This window comes from Ovis canadensis, chromosome 3, assembly GCF_042477335.2.
Source record: "Ovis canadensis isolate MfBH-ARS-UI-01 breed Bighorn chromosome 3, ARS-UI_OviCan_v2, whole genome shotgun sequence".
In the NCBI taxonomy this organism is placed as follows: domain Eukaryota; kingdom Metazoa; phylum Chordata; class Mammalia; order Artiodactyla; family Bovidae; genus Ovis; species Ovis canadensis.
This window is the reverse complement of record NC_091247.1, coordinates 215,047,204-215,064,306: the sequence shown is the minus strand read 5'-3', so window position 1 is coordinate 215,064,306 and position 17,103 is coordinate 215,047,204. Positions and strand designations below refer to the sequence as shown.

Sequence of the window (17,103 nt, the reverse complement as noted above, 5' to 3'; positions counted from 1 at the left end):
GAAGGCAGTGTGGCTTCACTTCCTGGGTCTGAGTCTCCTTCCTCCCTGAGAAAAAGGATGGGGCAAGTGTTTGTGAGTGTGCATGCGTGTGCACACTGGAGGAGTAAGGTGTATGGGGAGGGGCAGGGTGCTCCCACCTCCCTGAGTAATCATGGGCACAGTGGTCCTCCCGTGCCCAGGATCGTCCCCTCTGGTGTCTCACTCCCTCCTTGGTCCCCATCAGGCTTACTCACATTTCTCAAGGCCTGTTGTTGGATCCCTGACTCTCGTGACAAGGTCTTCATCCACTCTGCATCCAGGGAGAGCAGGGTCATGCAGAGGAGGGAAGGGGGAGGGACGGACTTTGGAGAAGGAAGGGGGGAACCATTATGGAAGGGAGATTGTAGGAGATGAACTATTTGCACACAGAAAACAAAAAACAACAAAAAAATTTCCCCGTTTAATTTAGTTTTGAAATCCCTGATTGTGCTGCCACCGGCTGGCCCACAGAGGGAAGCGCTAGAGATGCTTCTGCATTTCTAGGGACAGAAAAGCCTTGGGTTGGAGGCCCGGATGTCCCTTTCTAAATCTGATGGGAATCCCCACCTTCCTCAAGGCCCTTTCTGATGACTGCCTCTGTGTTCAGGGTTCAGGCTATGTTCAGGGTTCCTACCCAAAGAGCAGTGGAGATGGCAGTCTCTTATCCCTTAACCCCATTCTCCCTGTCCTTAGTCCGCCAGCTGCTCTGGTCCAGGAATGACCAGGGTTCAATGCCCAGGATAATGGGACAGGAACAAGGGCTAGAGATGGGGAGTGCGGGGAGTACAGGAGGGCGCAGAGGAGAGAGAAGCTTGGTTGACCTGGGGCCCTGCTCTGCTTCCGTCAACAATGACAAGTTGAGGAAACTTACTTGGCGGTATAGTGGCTAAAAATCCACGTTTCCGAGGCAGAGGGAACAGGTTTGATCCCTGGTCAGGGAACTAACATCCCACACGTCATGTGGTGCTTCTAATAAAGAACTTTTAAAAAATGAAATGTAGAACTGCGACTACCATGACCCCAAAGCACCACTAGAGTCTGTCTTAAAACAGGACTTCCCTGGTGGTCCAGTATGAAAAGGCAAAAAGACATGACACTGAAAGATGAACTTCCCAGGTCGGTAAGTGCCCAGTATGCTACTGGAGAAGAGCTAATGAACAGCTCCAGAAGGAATAAGAGGAAGAGCCAAAGTGGAAACAATGTCCAGTTGTGGATGTGACTGGTGGTGAAAGTGAAGTTCAATGGTGTAAAGAACAATATTGCACAGGAACCTGGAATGTTAGTTCCATGAATCAAGGTCAATTCAGTTCAGTTCAGTTGCTCAGTCATGTCTGACTCTTTGCGACCCCATGAATCACAGCACGCCAGGCCTCCCTGCCCATTACCAACTCCCAGAGCCCACCCAAACTCATGTCCATTGAGTAGGTGATGCCATCCAACCATCTCATCCTCTGTCGTCCCCTTCTCCTCCTGCCCTCAATCTTTCCCAGCATCAGGGTCTTTTCAAATGAGTCATCTCATCGTAGGGTACTGGAATGCAAAAGTAGGAAGAAAAGTAGGATATCTCTTACTCAGAGATATCTGGAGTAAGATGCAAGTTTGGCCTTGGAGTACAAAATGAAGCAGGGCAAAAGTTAACAGAGTTTTGCCAAGAGAAAGCACTGGTCTTAGTAAACACCTTCTTCCAACAGCACAACAGACGACTCTTGGACATCACCAGATGGTCAATAGTGAAATCAGATTGACTATATTCTTTGCAGCCGAAGATGGAGAAGCTCTATACAGTCAGCAAATCAAGACCAGGAGCTGAGTGTGGCTAAAGATCAGGAACGCCTTATTGCAAAATTCAGACTTAAATTGAGAGTAGGGAAAACCACTAGGCCTTTCAGGTATGACCAAAATGAAATCTCTTATGATTGATTATACAGTGGAAGTGATAAATAGATTCAAGGGATGAGACCCGATAGAGTACCGGAAGAACTATGGATGGAGGTTCATGACATTGTACATCAAATCCATCCCCAAGAAAAAGAAATGTGAAAAGGCAAATTGGTTGTCTGAGGAGGCTTTACAAATAGCTGAGAAAAGAAGAGAAGTGAAAGGCAAAGAAGAAAAGGAAAGATATACCCATCTGAATGCAAAATTCCAAAGAACAGCAAGGGGAGATAAGAAAGCCTTTCTCAATGATCAATGCAAAGAAATAGAGGAAAAGAATAGAATGGGAAAGACTAGAGATCTCTTCAAGAAAATTAGAGATACCATGGGAGAATTCCATGCAAAGATGGACACAATAAAGGACAGAAATGGTGCGGACCTAAATGAAACCCGTCCATCCTAAAGGAAATCAGTCCTGAAAATTCATTGGAAAGACTGATGCTGAAGCTGAAGCTCCAATACTTTGGCCACCTGAGGAAGACCCGACTCATCAGGAAAGACCCTCATGCTGGCAAAGATTAAAGGCAGGAGAAAAGGGGACAACAGAGGACGAGATGATTGGATAGCATCAGCGACTCAATGTACATGAGTTTTAGCAAGATGGTGAGATGGTGAAGCACAGGGAAGCCTGGCTTGCTGCAGTCCCTGGGGTCGTGAAGAGTCAGACACGACTGAGTGGCTGAACAAAAATCAACGGTTAAGACTCTGAGGTTCCAATGCAAGGGGTGTGGGTTTGATCCCTTGTCGGGGAAATAAAATCCCACATGCAGTGGAACCGAAAAAAAAAAAAAGAAAACTTTCCTCCTCCTCACGATGGACTCAGTCCTGCCAACGAACTTGTCCATTAGGGAAACAAGGGCAGCTGAGGACGGGTTGGAGACATCCTCTTATCCTCAGCGTCTGGTCCAGAGTGTGAGCCCCTGAGGGTCACGGCACCTGGGGCTGTGCAAACACTGTGACTGTGGGCCACCAGTGACTTGGTCTTTGCCGAGCGGAAACCAGGCCTTGGGAGGAGAACGGGCTCCTGTCTCCCTTCCTCCAGGCCATCGCGTCCTGTATTAAATGTCTGCTCTTTGGGGAAGCCTTCCTTCAACTATCCAGGCCTCTGGGAGAGACCACCTATGGAAGAGGGTCTCAGGCGCAGAGGCCGACCCTCCAGGCCGAGGGACTACCCCCCACCTTGCTGCTCCGGATGAGCTGGAGGAGGAAGGCAGTGTGGCCTCACCTGAGGTCTGAGTCTCCTTTCTCCCCAGGAGGAGGGATGGGGCTTGTGTGTATGAGTGTGCATGCGTGTGCACGCAGGAGGGATCAGGCGTAGGGGGAGGGGCAGGGTGCGCCCACCTCTCTGTATGACTCTGAGCACAGGGGGAAGCCCGTGTCCAGGGTTGTCCCCTCTGGTGTCTCCCTCCTTCCTGGGTCCCCACCAGGCTTACGCATGGTTTTCAAGGCCTGTTGTTGGGTCTCTCTCATGACAGTGTCTTCATCTACTCTGTCCAGGGAGATCAGGGTCGTGCAGAGGAGGGGAGGAGGAGGGAGGCGCTGTGGAGGGGAAATGGGCAAACCATTCTGCGAGGATGATTGTAGGGAATGAAATATTTTCATAAAGAAAACCCACGAAAAAAAATTGTTTCCAGTTTAATTTAGTTTTGAAATCCCTGATGGTGCTGCCATCTGCTGGCCTGGATGGGGAACTGCTGTGCTGTGCTTAGTCACTCGTGTCTTTGTAACCCCATGGCTCCTCGGTCCATGGGGATTCTGCAGGCAAGAATACTTGAGTGGGTTGCCATGCCCTCCTCCAGGAGATATTCCCAAACCCGGGATAGAACCCCGGTCTACCGCATTGCATGTGGCTTCTTTACCCTCTGAGCCACCCTGGTAGTCCAGGAAGGGCTAGAGATGGGCTTTTGGGGACAGAAAAACCTGGGGTTGGAGGCCCAGGTGTCCCTTTCTAAATCTCATGGGAATCCCCCCTTCCTCAGGGCCTTCCTGGGGACTGTGGCTGTGTGTTCAGGGTTTCTACCCAAAGGACACTGGAAATTGCAGATGAGGCGGGTTGTTTCCTGGCCTTCTCTTCCCCGTTAACCCAGTTCTTCCTGCCCTTAGTCAGCCAGCAGCTCTGTCCCAGGAACAACCAGGGTTCAATGCCCAGAATAATGGAACAGGAGCAAGGATTAGAGATGGGAAGTGTAGGAGGACGCAGAGGAGAGACAAGCTTGGTTGCCCTGGGGCCCCGCCCTGCCTCCTTCAGCAATGACACGTAGAGGAAGCTAACCTGAAGGTCCAGTGGTTGAAACACCATGCATCCAATGCAGGGGGTGTGGGTTCGATCTCTGGCCAGGGAACTAAAATCCCACATGCCGTGTGGTGCTGCTAATAAAGAAATTTACAAAAATGACACATAGAACAGAGGCTACTGTGACTGCAAAGCACCACTAGGGTCTGTTTCAAGACCCTCCCAGGACTTCCCTGGTGGTCCAGGGGTTAGGACTCCCAGCTTCCAATGTAGGGGACATGGGTTTGATCCCTGGTCGGGGAACTAGGATCCCAGCAAAAAATAAAAAAAAAACCCTTTCTCCCCCCTCAATGGACTCAGGCCTGCTGATGAACTTGTCCCTTAGGGGAACAAGGGCAGCTGAGGATGGGTTGGAGACATCCTCTTATCCTCAGCATCTGGTCCAGAGTGTGAGCCCTTGAGGGTCAGAGCGTCAGGAGCTGGGCAAACAGGGTGGTTGTGGACCACCAGTGACTTCATCTTTTCCGAGCAGAAGCCAGGGCCCTGGAGGAAAAAGGGCTCCTGTCTTCCTTCCTCCAGGCCATCGTGTTCTGTATTAAACATCTGCTCTTTAGGAAAGCCTTCTCTCCAGGGCTCAGAAACCCCATGACAATGTGTTCCCCCGGGTGGCTCAGATCCAGAACAGCCTCTGAGTTCTCAGGCCTCTGTCGTCTACCCTGCTTGTTTCCCCTACTGGATGAGTTCCTCCATCTCTCCACCTGCCCGCTCACTTATCCATTTGGAAGCTACCTATTTAACGTGCCAGGCGCATTCCCAGGCCCTGGGCAGCTCCCTGTGAGGCAGTGAGCAGGTCATCACTGAGTGTAGTCTGAGAGCAGGAGCGCTGAAGGGGCCAGGTGGATCCAGGCTGGAGGGTTTCCCCAGCAGGCTTGTATGTCAGAGCCAAGGAGTGAATCTGCTGGCAGGGCTGACCCACGACATGACCCACGGCATGATCTGTGCCCTTGTCAGCTGAGGAGGGACAGAAGACAGGGGAGAGGGTGAGGGCCAGATCCAGGGGCAAGACAGAAGGGGCATCTCGGGTCTTCTCTGGGGGTCCAGTGGTTAAGACTTCACCTTCCAATGCAGGGGGCGAGGGTTTGATCCCTGTGTGTGGAGCTAGGATCTCATATTCCTTGCTGTCAAAAATCTGAAACATAAAACAGAAGCAATACTGCAGCAAGTTCAATAGACTTTAAAAATGGTCTACAAAAAAAAAATCTTAAAAGAAAGAAGGTGCATCTGCTCTAGTGAATTGCACATTAGTATCTGGACGGCAGTGTGTGTATATGTGTGTGTCTGTGTGTGTGTGTGTGTGTTTACCATGATGGTAGGATGGAAGATGTACTGGCAGAAGAGTTGTTCCAAGAAGGTAAGTCTTGGCAGGAGCTCTCCCATCTGTCCTAGGGGTTCTGAGTTCTGTTCTGATAGCATGTAGCATGACTGGACCTCATTAGCTCAGCCCCAGCCTGACCCTCACTCTGCCCAGCCACACACAACAACCTTGACTAATACATAGTGTTGGGCTTCCCTGGTGGATAAAGAATCTGCCTGCAGTGCAGAAGACCCAGGTTCTATTCCAGGGTTGGGAAGATCCCCTGGAGAAGGAAATGGCAACCCACTCCAGTATTCTTGCCTGGAGAATTCCATGGGCAGAGGAGCCTGGAGGGCCACAGTTCATAGGATTGCAAAGAGCTGGACATCACTGAGTGACTAACACTTTCACTTCCTTTATACTTTGTGTTATACCCTTGACTTATATCCTGGGCAGAAAGAAGAAATGGCTGTGATGAATTCTCAGACACTTGTTTTGAAACTAGTATTAAAGATATTGTTATATTGATCACGACTTTTAAGATTTGACTCTGGGGAGAAAAAAGTATCTCTCTTAAGGCAATGGAAATTTTCCTTCTGTGGGTATATTTATATCTATATATCTATATACCTGCACCTAAATCTGTTTTTACCTCTATCTATACCTAGATATATAAATACAGACATATAGATTCCCCTATTTGCTAAATTTTATTTAATGAGTATCTCTTACTTTTATTTATCTTATTTATTTTTATTATTGAAAACAAGATATGTTTCTCCCTGCCAAGGCAAAAAATATATATCTAGATGTGTGTCTAGACATAAAAATAAAGATAAATAAAACTAATATATTCTCATTAAATAAAATTTAGCAAATAATGCAGAATAGAGGAAAACAAACAGCCAAACTACCACTAAAAGTAACTCCGTTTAATATTTTGAGTGTTTGATACGATGTGTAGCTTGAAGCTATCTGTGGCTTTGGAGTAAAACCTGAGACACCAGTCAGGCTGGGTTAGAAAGGCAATGTTTGACTCAAAAGACATGGGCTGTTTCATTCTCTAGGTCTGTGACTCCATTCCTGCCCTGTACCATTTTTCTAGATTCCACATGTGTGTGGTAATATATGATACCTGTTTTTCTCTTTCTGCCTTACTTCACTTACCTGTGTCCTTGCAGGGTGCTGCCCTGGGTGCTGCTGCAGTGCACTGATACTACCTTACACAGACAGCACACTGCATTTCTGAAACCTGTAAGATGATGGACACTGAAAGGCACGTGGACTTGAGGGTGTCAGATAAGGGATTGTGGACCTGCCTGTGGACTTACAAACCCATCACTTTTCGGGAATGTTTTAACTCTGCCTTGATATTCTTAATTTCAGGCCTCTGTGAGTCAACTGGAGTAAAGTTGTTCAGACAAGTACAGCAGACTTGGTTGTGCAATAATATCATGATAATATTCTGGCATAAATATGTATAACGCTTATCCCAAGCTTTGGGCCCTTCTCTGGCCTTTAAATATATCTGAAAGAATATGAATTATTTGAAAATATTGTTAATGCACTTCCCCAGCTGTCTAGTGGTTAAGACTCTGTACTTCCACTCCAGGGGGTGCAGGTTCCATTACGGGTTAGGGAACTAAGATCCCAAATGCTGCTAGGGGTGGCCAAAAAATAAATACATACATATGTAAATAAACGATTAAAAAAGATAAAAGTCCTATTAGTGACTCAGTTTGGGAAAAAAAAATTTCATAGCATTCTTCTCTTAAGGTATATTTAGAGGTTGGAAAGTGAGATGTTAAAAAAGCTCTTATATCTGCAACTATGTATGCGGGAAAATGAGGATTTTCTTTGTAGTGTATAATCAAAACAAAATACAGAGATAAATTATCTACAACTCTAATGATAAATGTGGGCAGCAACTCAATTGTTCTCATTGCCTTCCTAAGTAAATATTTCAGAGATACTCTCACTAAATATTTTTTAAAATTAATTCATTCATTTTTGGCTATGCTGGGTCTTTGTTGCTGCCTGGGCTTCTCATTGAGGTGGCTCCTCTTATTGCCCAGCACAGGCTCTAGGGGACGCAGCTTCAGTAGTTGCGGCTGGAAGGCTGTAGAGTGCAGGTGTGCGGGCTTAGTTGCTGAGCCACACGTGGGATCTTCCTGGATCAGGGATCAAACCCTGCATTGGCAGGTGGATTCTTTATGGCTGAGCCATCACTTCAGTTCAGTTCAGTTCAGTCGCTCAGTCGTGTCTGACTCTTTGCGACCCCATGAATCGCAGCATACCAGGCCTCCCTGTCCATCACCAACTCCCGGAGTTCACTCAGACTCACGTCCATTGAGTCAGTGATGCCATCCAGCCATCTCATTCTCTGTTGTCCCCTTCTCCTCCTGCCCCCCATCCCTCCCAGCATCAAAGTCTTTTCCAATGAGTCAACTCTTTGCATGAGGTAGCCAAAGTACTGGAGCTTCAGCTTTAGCATCATTCCTTCCAAAGAAATCCCAAGGTTGATCTCCTTCAGAATGGACTGGTTGGATCTCCTTGAAGTCTAAGGAACTCTCAAGAGTCTTCTCCAACACCACGATTCAAAAGCATCAATTCTTCGGTGCTCACCTTTCTTCACAGTCCAACCCTCACATCCATACATGACTACTGGAAAAACCATAGCCTTGACTAGACGGACTTTAGTCGGCAAAGTAATGTCTCTGCTTTTGAATATGCTGTCTAGGTTGCTCATAACTTTTCTTCCAAGGAGTAAGCGTCTTTTAACTTCATGGCTGCAATCACCATCTGCAGTGATTTTGGAGCCCCCCCCCAAATAAACTCTGACACTGTTTCCACTGTTTCCCCGTTTATTTCCCGTGAAGTGATGGGACCGAATGCCACGATCTTCTTTTTCTGAATGTTGAGCTTTAAGCCAACTTTTTCACTTTCCTCTTTCACTTTCATCAAGAGGCTTTTTAGTTCCTCTTCACTTTCTGCCATAAGGGTGGTGTCATCTGTATATCTGAGGTTATTGATATTTCTCCTGGCAATCTTGATTCCAGCTTGTGTTTCTTCCAGTCCAGTGTTTCTCATGATGTACTCTGCGTATAAGTTAAGTAAGCAGGGTGACAATATTCAGCCTTGACGTCCTCCTTTTCCTATTTGGAACCAGTCTGTTGTTCCATGTCCAGTTCTAACTGTTGCTTCCTGACCCACATACAGATTTCTCAAGAGGCAGGTCAGGTGGTCTGGTATTCCCATCTCTCTCACAATTTTCCAGTTTATTGTGATCTACCCAGTCAAAGGCTTTGGCATGGTCAGTAAAGCAGAAATAGATGTTTTCCTGGAATTCTCTTGATTTTTCCATGATCCAGCGGAGAAGAACTGTACAAAAAAGATCTTCACAACCTGGATAATCACGATGGTGTGATCACTCATCTAGAGCCAGACATCCTGGAATGTGAAGTCAAGTGGGCCTTAGGAAGCATCACTATGAACAAAGCTAGTGGAGGTGATGGAATTCCAGTTGAGCTATTTCAAATCCTGAAAGATGATGCTGTGAAAGTGCTGCACTCAATTTGCCAGCAAATTTGGAAAACTCAGCAGTGGCCACAGGACTGGAAAAGGTCAGTTTTCATTCCAATTCCAAAGAAAGGCAATGCCAAAGAATGCTGAAACTACCGCACAATTGCACTCATCTCACATGCTAGTAAAGTAATGCTCAAAATTCTACAAGCCAGGCTTCAGCAATACGTGAACCATGAACTTCCTGATGTTCAAGCTGGTTTTAGAAAAGGCAGAGGAACCCGAGATCAAACTGCCAACATCTGCTGGATCATGGAAAAAGCAAGAGAGTTCCAGAAAAACATCTGCTTCTGCTTTATTGACTATGCCAAAGCCTTTGACTGTGTGGATCACAATAAACTGTGGAAAATTCCTTAAGAGATGGGAATACCAGACCATCTCACCTGCCTCTTGGGAAATCTGTATGCAGGTCAGGAAGCTGAGCCATCAGGGAAGTCCTAAACTCACTAAATAGATTTATATTTATTAAACACTGCTTTTAATTTATTTTACACCATGGGCTTTCTCATAAAACTTTATCTGGAAGGTGTTCTATATTCAGTTACCCCATGGTATAAACAAGGAAGAGGACAGTGATAACTAGAGATTATGGTATCTTCTGTAGTCCTTGGGTGAAATAAAGGTGCCCTTTAAGTTGTTTCAGGTGAAGAACGTGGGTGGGATTATAGAGAAGAGAAATGGTATCTTTCACATGGTATCTTTCTGCATTAGTGATTTTAATACGGATTCTTAGCAGTTATCAACAACTGGTCACTGCTCTCTGGATTCTGACCTAGGCAATCCTGAGCTCAGTCTTCCACTTCCATCTCTTTCTTGATCCAGTCCACGTAGTTGAGGAGATTGGTGTAGAACCCATACCCTTCACCATACCCGATGCCCCAGGACATGATGTCCATGGCCACCCAGTGGTCATTTTTCTTATCCCTCACTGCAAAGACCCCTCCGGCATCCCCATGGCAGACGTCATGCTTTAAGGTTGGGCTCCTAGCACAGAACATGTTTTCAGAAAACACATCATTCCTGTTTTTTGCCGGAGCCAGCACTCGCAAAGCTCTCGCCTAGCTGCCGGCAGACGGACAAACCTGAGGTCGTGAGAAATTCTCTCCTCTATGATCCCAAATCCACTAACATAGCCCATGAGACCCAGGTCATAGAGGATCTCGTTGTCTGGGAGGCAGATGGGAAGGAGATTGGGGCCCAGGGTGATGCTATTTTCCAGCTCCAGGAGGGTGATGTCCCTCTCAAAACTGTGGGACTCTTTCTGGCGGTAGTCCAGGTGGATTATGACCCTACGGACCGGGTAGTTGGACAGCTTGATGATCTCTTCCATGTTGTGTGGCCCAGGAATACATCCACGCTGACGTTGCCCTACTTCTGGAGGTCCTTGGGGTTGATGGTATGTGCGGCCTTGAGGATCCAGCAGTCCCCCAGAAGTGCACCACCCCCGGGCCCATGGATGTTGGTGTAGGCCTGCCAGGGGAAGTTGCCCAGCTTGGCCTTCTGGCCTCCAATGATGTGCTGCCTCTGCTCGACCAGGTGGACTGGCTTCCCGCACACTGGAGAGGAGAAGATGGGTTCAGGGAGAGAAACGTCAGTGCCCGTCCGCCCGCCTCCCTCCATGGCCTTTCCCTCCGCTTTGTCCCTCTTTTGGCTCAGGGCCCTTTCCTCTCTCTTCATCCTCCCCAACCCACCATCTTTGGCATATTGTCAGCCACCTCTCCTTGTTCTTGTTTATTCTTCCCCAGGGCTTTTCTTACCCTTTTTATTTAATCTTGATCTCCCATCTGCTCAGTGAAAAGCCCAGGATTATCAGGACAGGGCCAGCTCTCCGGGTCCCTCCGCCCTTCTCCTGGGGCATCTCCTCTCCTTTTTTCAGATGCCCCATGTCTGTCTTCAGCTTCAGGCTGGACTGTCTCTCTCTTGTCTATGCCACCCCTCCTCTGAGGCACTGCATGGCTGCCAAGGCCACAGAAGACAGTGGAGGGCTTCCACTCACCTGGCAAATACCAAGGCATCTTCTCTCTTACCAGCTCGTTCTTTCAAATGCTACCTGAGCCGTGCAGGTGTACAGGCCTGCACAGGGGAGAGGGGCCTGAGCTCAGGCTTGAGGGTCATGGGCAGGGGCCAAGAGCACCAAAGAAAGAACACAACAGACGAGGAACAAAGGGAAATGTTCAAATATCTGCAGATAGGATATTGGAAGTCTAAGGGGCACCGTGTGTATGTTTTTGTTTTGATGCTAAATGGAAAAATCAGAATACTTAACTCATATTCAGTGTGATCCCTATGTGTGAAAGTTGACGCAAAAACTGGAAGGAACTTATCAGGAAGATCTCACCAATGATTGCATCTTGGTGCTGAGTTGTGAATGATATTAGGAGCTATTTTTTGTTTGTTTGTTTGTAGGGGGGAATTTGTTTGGCTGAGCAGTGCAGATATTAGTTCCCCAACTACGGATTGAACTTGAGTTCTCAGCAGTGAAAATGTTGAGTCCTACCTGCTGGACTGTCAGGGAATTCCCCGTAGTTATGTCTTCTGATTGTGGACAACAAATCCTGCTTGATGCTCAACACTTTATCTGTGTTATGTCACTGAAGCACCACGGTGATGCTTTTCAGCTTTCCAGGCAGAGATAGTGGAAAAGAACCCTGCCAATGCAAAAGACGTGATAGACACAGGTTCAATCTCTGGGTTGGGAAGACCCCCTGGAGGGAGAAATGGCAACCCATTCCAGTATTCTTGCCTGGAGAATTCCATGGACAGAGGAGCCTGGTGGGCTATAATCCATGGGGTTGAAAAGAGTCTGACACAACTGAATGATTAACACTAGAGACAAAGAAACTGGGTTTAAATTTTTTTGCACAAGGTCATATAACTTCTAAGTGCCAGAACCAAGATGCAAAGGGAGGATTGTCAGACTTCAAAGCTGAGTTCTTAAATAATACCCTATACAGCATATAAATAAGATTGTTTTTCTGTTTTGCACATTTCAAACCTACAAGGCATGTGATTTCTTTTATTTTAAAAAAGTTTTTAAGATAACCATAGATGAGTTTGAGAGTAGTCTAGAAATGCAAAAAGTCACAACACAGCAACCTGAGAGGGGATGTGGGGAGAATGCTGAGGAAACCCCACTGCTAAACCTGTAGTGCGGGTGGGGGTGGGGGTGGGGGTCATGATGGTGATTGTGATAGTGGTGTAATGATGGTGCCAGTGGTGGTGGTAATGCTGATGGCAGTGGTAGTTGCCAAGAGCCAGCGTGAGGAACTCTGGCCGTGGCAAAGGTCATGAGGAAGGAGGCTTGGCATATGCAAAGGTGGGATCAAGCCTCAGGAGACCCCCTGTTTCCGAGCATCTACCCCCAAAACCAGAGTCTGCCTACTTTACTGCTTCATGCTCTCACCTACACCTCTGACTTTACAGGGGGCTGTCCCCCACCACCTCTCTCGGAGAAGGAGTTAACGTGCAGCTCCAGTTAATAAAAATTCCTGGGCATGACAAGAGTGTTTCAACTTACAAACTCCTCTGAAAGTTCTGTAGCTTGCCTGACAGGTTCATCCGGCCACATGTGATTGTTCACAGCCTCCCAACCGTGAGAGGCACTAGATGCTTTAAACTTTCTAAATACAGACTCTTTTGAGAAGTTAGAAAATTATTAGTATAGTATTAGTGGTGAAGGGTTTTCATTTGTTGGGCCAATATTTGCTGCCAAGTCTCCATATTCCCTGCCCTTATACACATAAATGAATATAACTAGCATATAGGAGAAATAGGTATTAACCTTTGATATTAATCATGTTAAACTTTAGGCTAAGTAAATTCCTTTCTTAATTGTAACCCACTACACCCTCACCCTGTAGGAATGCAACTTTATCTGGTGCCTTCGGAAGATGGAGCCTGTTTTAAGAAAAATCACCCCTGAAAGAATAAGTTTTCTGGTTGGCTGACCATTATCAGAAGAAAGGGCCATAAAATGTCAGCAGGCCTCATGGCCAGAAGATGATGTAAAGCCCCTAAGACCTTTGTATACATTTGTATGAAGCACCTGATTTTGACAAGGGTCAGATCTGCTGACCCCGTGTGACTCTGTATTCTATCTCTATGTGTAACAAAAAGTATATAAGCAAACCTGGAAAATAAAGAAAACGGACCAATTTCTGGAAAGACTGGTCTCCTCATGTCGTTCTTTCTTTCACTTTCTGGCTGAATTCCCATCAGGAGCATGGATGCTCGCCAAGCCTACTAATTTTGCCTGGGCTTCTAAGATCCGACTGGGGAGGCCTTAGTGTCTCCTCTCCTTCGGGAGCACGGGAGGACGCCTGCAGCCTACGTAGGTGGCACAAACCTCTTGTCTCGAGGTTTTATTGGTATTCCACGTAAACCAAGTTATTCAGCCTCTTTTCTACACTTATTTTCCTACTACACTATTCTTTCCTAATCTCTCTTTATATTTCTAATTAAATAGTTCTTTCTTAGGATGCTGACTCTGTCTCCCCTTCGAATTCCCTGGATCCACCGGGGCTGGACCCCAGCAGGTAGTGATGGTCGTGGTTTTGATGGTGATGGTGATGGTGGTGATGAGAGAGAGCTGTTTATGAGATTCAGGTCTGTCTTTCTATCAGCTCAAGTGTCTCCATCTTCAACCTTATTAGAAGCCTCTTGGCACCCCTGAAACCAGTGCCCGGGATAAATATCTTAATATTCCCTCCTTGGAGATTCTGTTGGAAGAAATTGCAGAAGATTCCCAATGAGAGGGAGAAGACAGCTGTTTGTACGTGTCCCTACCTCGCTCAGACTCGCTTGTGCCATCTTTGGCGTGCATCTTGTAGAAGGGCTCGTGGCAGCAGTACTGGATACGGGCCTCGTAGGTGTTCACCCTCTCTCTGGTGGTGTAATTGAAGGCCCCGTTGAGCAGGCTTCAGGGCTGCCTGCAGTCCTTGACTTGGAGAGAGCACAGGGCCGTGTGAGAACTGAGAAGGACTGTACTGGAACTTCAGTGGGAGGGGTGGGAACCCGCAGGCCAGGCTTCCCGCTTCTTTGGGTTCAAGAATCCCAAATTCTATCTTTCATTCAGCACGAGGCCAGGAGCCCAGTATAGGCACCACTCACCCATGGCTTGGTGGTGGGCCTGGAAGCCCTTGTCGAATATGTCGGTGCCGTTCTCCTCGTTGGAGAAGTCTGTGTGGAAGGTCAGCAGTATCTTGTTTCCTTGGGACAGGAATTCCATCCTTCCGGGGGTGTTGCTCAGAGGAGAGCCCAGCTGCCTACAGAACACCCCTAGGGTCTTCTTATCAGCAGAGATCTGTGGAGGAGGGACAGGGGGACAAGCTGTTGAAGGGACACGCCCTACATGGAACATCATGAATGTCGGTGAGGGTCATCCTTCTTTTGAACCACAGAAGTGATCCCGCCCCCTTCTGGACAGCCTCCAACTGCTCTCTACCTGCTGGGCTCTGGCTGTTGCAACTTCCCCAGGGGCCTTTCCTCTGTCCTGCATCCCTATTAGCTGACCTTGCACATTATCCCGTGCCTGGGACATTGGCCCTCCCTTTTATGTGCCCCATCTGTGACAAACCTAGGCAGCATATTAAAAAGCCAAGACATCAGTTTGCCGACAAAGTAGTCAGAGATATGGTGTTTCCAGTATTCATGTATGGATGTGAGAGCATAACAAAGGCTGAGTGCTGAAAAATTGATGCCTTCAAATCATGATGCTGGAGGACTCTTGAGAATCCCCTGGACAACAGATAGATCAAACCAGTCAATCCTAAAGGAAATCAACCCTGAATATTCATTGGAAAGACTGAGGTTGAAGCTGAATCTCCAATACTTTGGCCACCTGATGCGAAGAGCTGACTCATTGGAAAAGACCCTGATGCTGGGAAAGAGTGAGGGCAGGAGGAGAAGGGGACGACAGATGAATGATGTTTGAATAGCATCACCGACTGAATGGACATGAGTTTGAGCAAACTCTGGGAGACAGTGAAGGACAGGGAAGCCTGGCGTGCCACATTCCATGGGTTTGCAAGGAGTCAGATAGGACTTAGTGACTGAACAACAACGTGTGTCAGACCTTTCTTCACCCCCCACCTCCTCCTGTGTCCATCTCCCACTGGAATCCTGGTTACCTCTTCCCGGTTTCTATCATTCCTTCATCCCTAGAGCCTGGAGGGTCTGCTTTACCCTCTGTCCTGTCCTTCCACCTTGTTTTGGTCAACCCATTCCTGTCCAGCCATGACTCCTGATATTCAGCTGAGTGTGAGCATCCGGGACCTGCCAGCTTAGCAAGCATCACTGAGCTCTCCTTACCTCTTCCTTCACAGATTCCTTGACTCCTGCAAAGCAGAAGACGTCCCTCCTCCTATCTCATCCCCACTTTGCCTGCTACCAGGACCCTCCCTATGAGCACTGCTGACATCTCAAGTCCTCTGGGCTGGGAAGATATGGCATTTTCATGGTATTCTTTTATACCCTCCAGGGGATCTATCTGGATCCTGAATCAAGAATCTCATTAAAAATTTTTTATTTTATTTTTAGGCTGTGCATGTGGAATCCTAGTTCCCCACCTAAGTTCTCCAGGAATCAAACCTGGGCCCCCTGCCTTGGGAGCACAGAGTCTTAGCCACTGGACCACTGGGGAAGTCTCCAGGAATCTCAATTTATTGGATGTAGAAAGAGGGACTAGGATGGGGCCTTGGTCATGACAGAGGAGAGGGGACTGAGCCCACTGTCCTGGCTGCAGACCACCCTTGAGCCACCACCACACACAAGCCGCTTCCCCACGTCCCTGTGTTCCTGGTGAGGAGGCAGCCATGGAGTGGTGACACTCTCCATGGCAACAGGGAAACTGAGGCAAGGATGTTTCCAAAATCCTCCGGGCAAGTAAGCAGACAGGGAAGGTTTTCTGACTCCTGTGGACAGTGCATTCCCCAAGAACAGGGCCTGTCCCCTCCCTCTCTGTTTCTCCCCTCTTTGCTCCACGATGGTCTCTCAGACCAGTGGCCTCCCATCCTCAATACCCCTGGACTTCCAGAGCCCCACCTGGCCATCAGCTTTCACCAGCTTGGGGCTGTGTCCCCAGGCAGGGTGTCCTATCCAGGCTGGTCAGACCCCGGGTCCCCAGGTTCCAGAGACACTCAGTTCTCCCTCTGCCCACCCCCTCATCTGCTCCCTACCTTGACATAGTGATAGAAACAACCTTCTGAAGGCTCCAGGTCAAACTGCCAGAAGACAAGCTTCACTCTGTACCCTGTGTGTACTGTGACCACAGTGGTCCTCTCAAAGCTTGGGGAACAGAGGGGATGTCACTTCCCCATAGAGCCTCTGAGGGGTGGGGATGGCACCTCCAACCCCGAAGAACAGGACCGGCAGCAGGAGGTATAAGAGCCACCTGCCAAAAGGGAAAAGGTGTCTGTAGGGTGGGAGGGGTGCAGACCCTTGCTGTCTGGTAGGGGACGGGATTGCCGTACCGCTGGGCATTTTCCTCTTGGTCCATTCTAGATCTCAGGGAGATGTCCTAGGGTGGGTGGGGAGGCTGCAGGGGGCAGGCTGGTCTCTGCAGCTGCTGCACTGGGTGCTCCTCCCTGGGGCCAGTGTCCAGTCCAGAGGTCATCACGCTCCCCCCACCTCTCTCCCCAGCCTCCTCCCTGCCCTGTTGCATCACTCTGCTCCCCTTCCAGGAATCGCATGGCTTGGGACCAGTTAACTGAGGGTGAGGGTTTCCAGTCATGGTCTCTAAAATGGCTCCCACATGCTCAGCAAGGCCTCTGGGAGAGACTGCCTATGGAAGAGGGTCTAAGGCATGGAGACCGACCCTCCAGGCTGAGGGACTCTCCACGTCGCTGCTCCCTATGAGCTGGAGGAGGAAGGCAGTGTGGCTTCACCTCCTGGGTCTGAGTCTCCTTTCTCCCCAGGAGGAGGGATGGGGCATGTGTTTGAGTGTGTTCCTGCGTGTGCACACTGGAGGGATATGATATATGGG

General features: G+C 48.2%; 1 pseudogene; it reads right to left on the bottom strand.

Moving 5' to 3' along the window:
- Window positions 1-9,819: 9,819 nt before the first annotated feature.
- LOC138436431 (complement C1r subcomponent-like) lies at window positions 9,820-16,700 on the bottom strand (annotated as a pseudogene).
- Window positions 16,701-17,103: the final 403 nt, after the last annotated feature.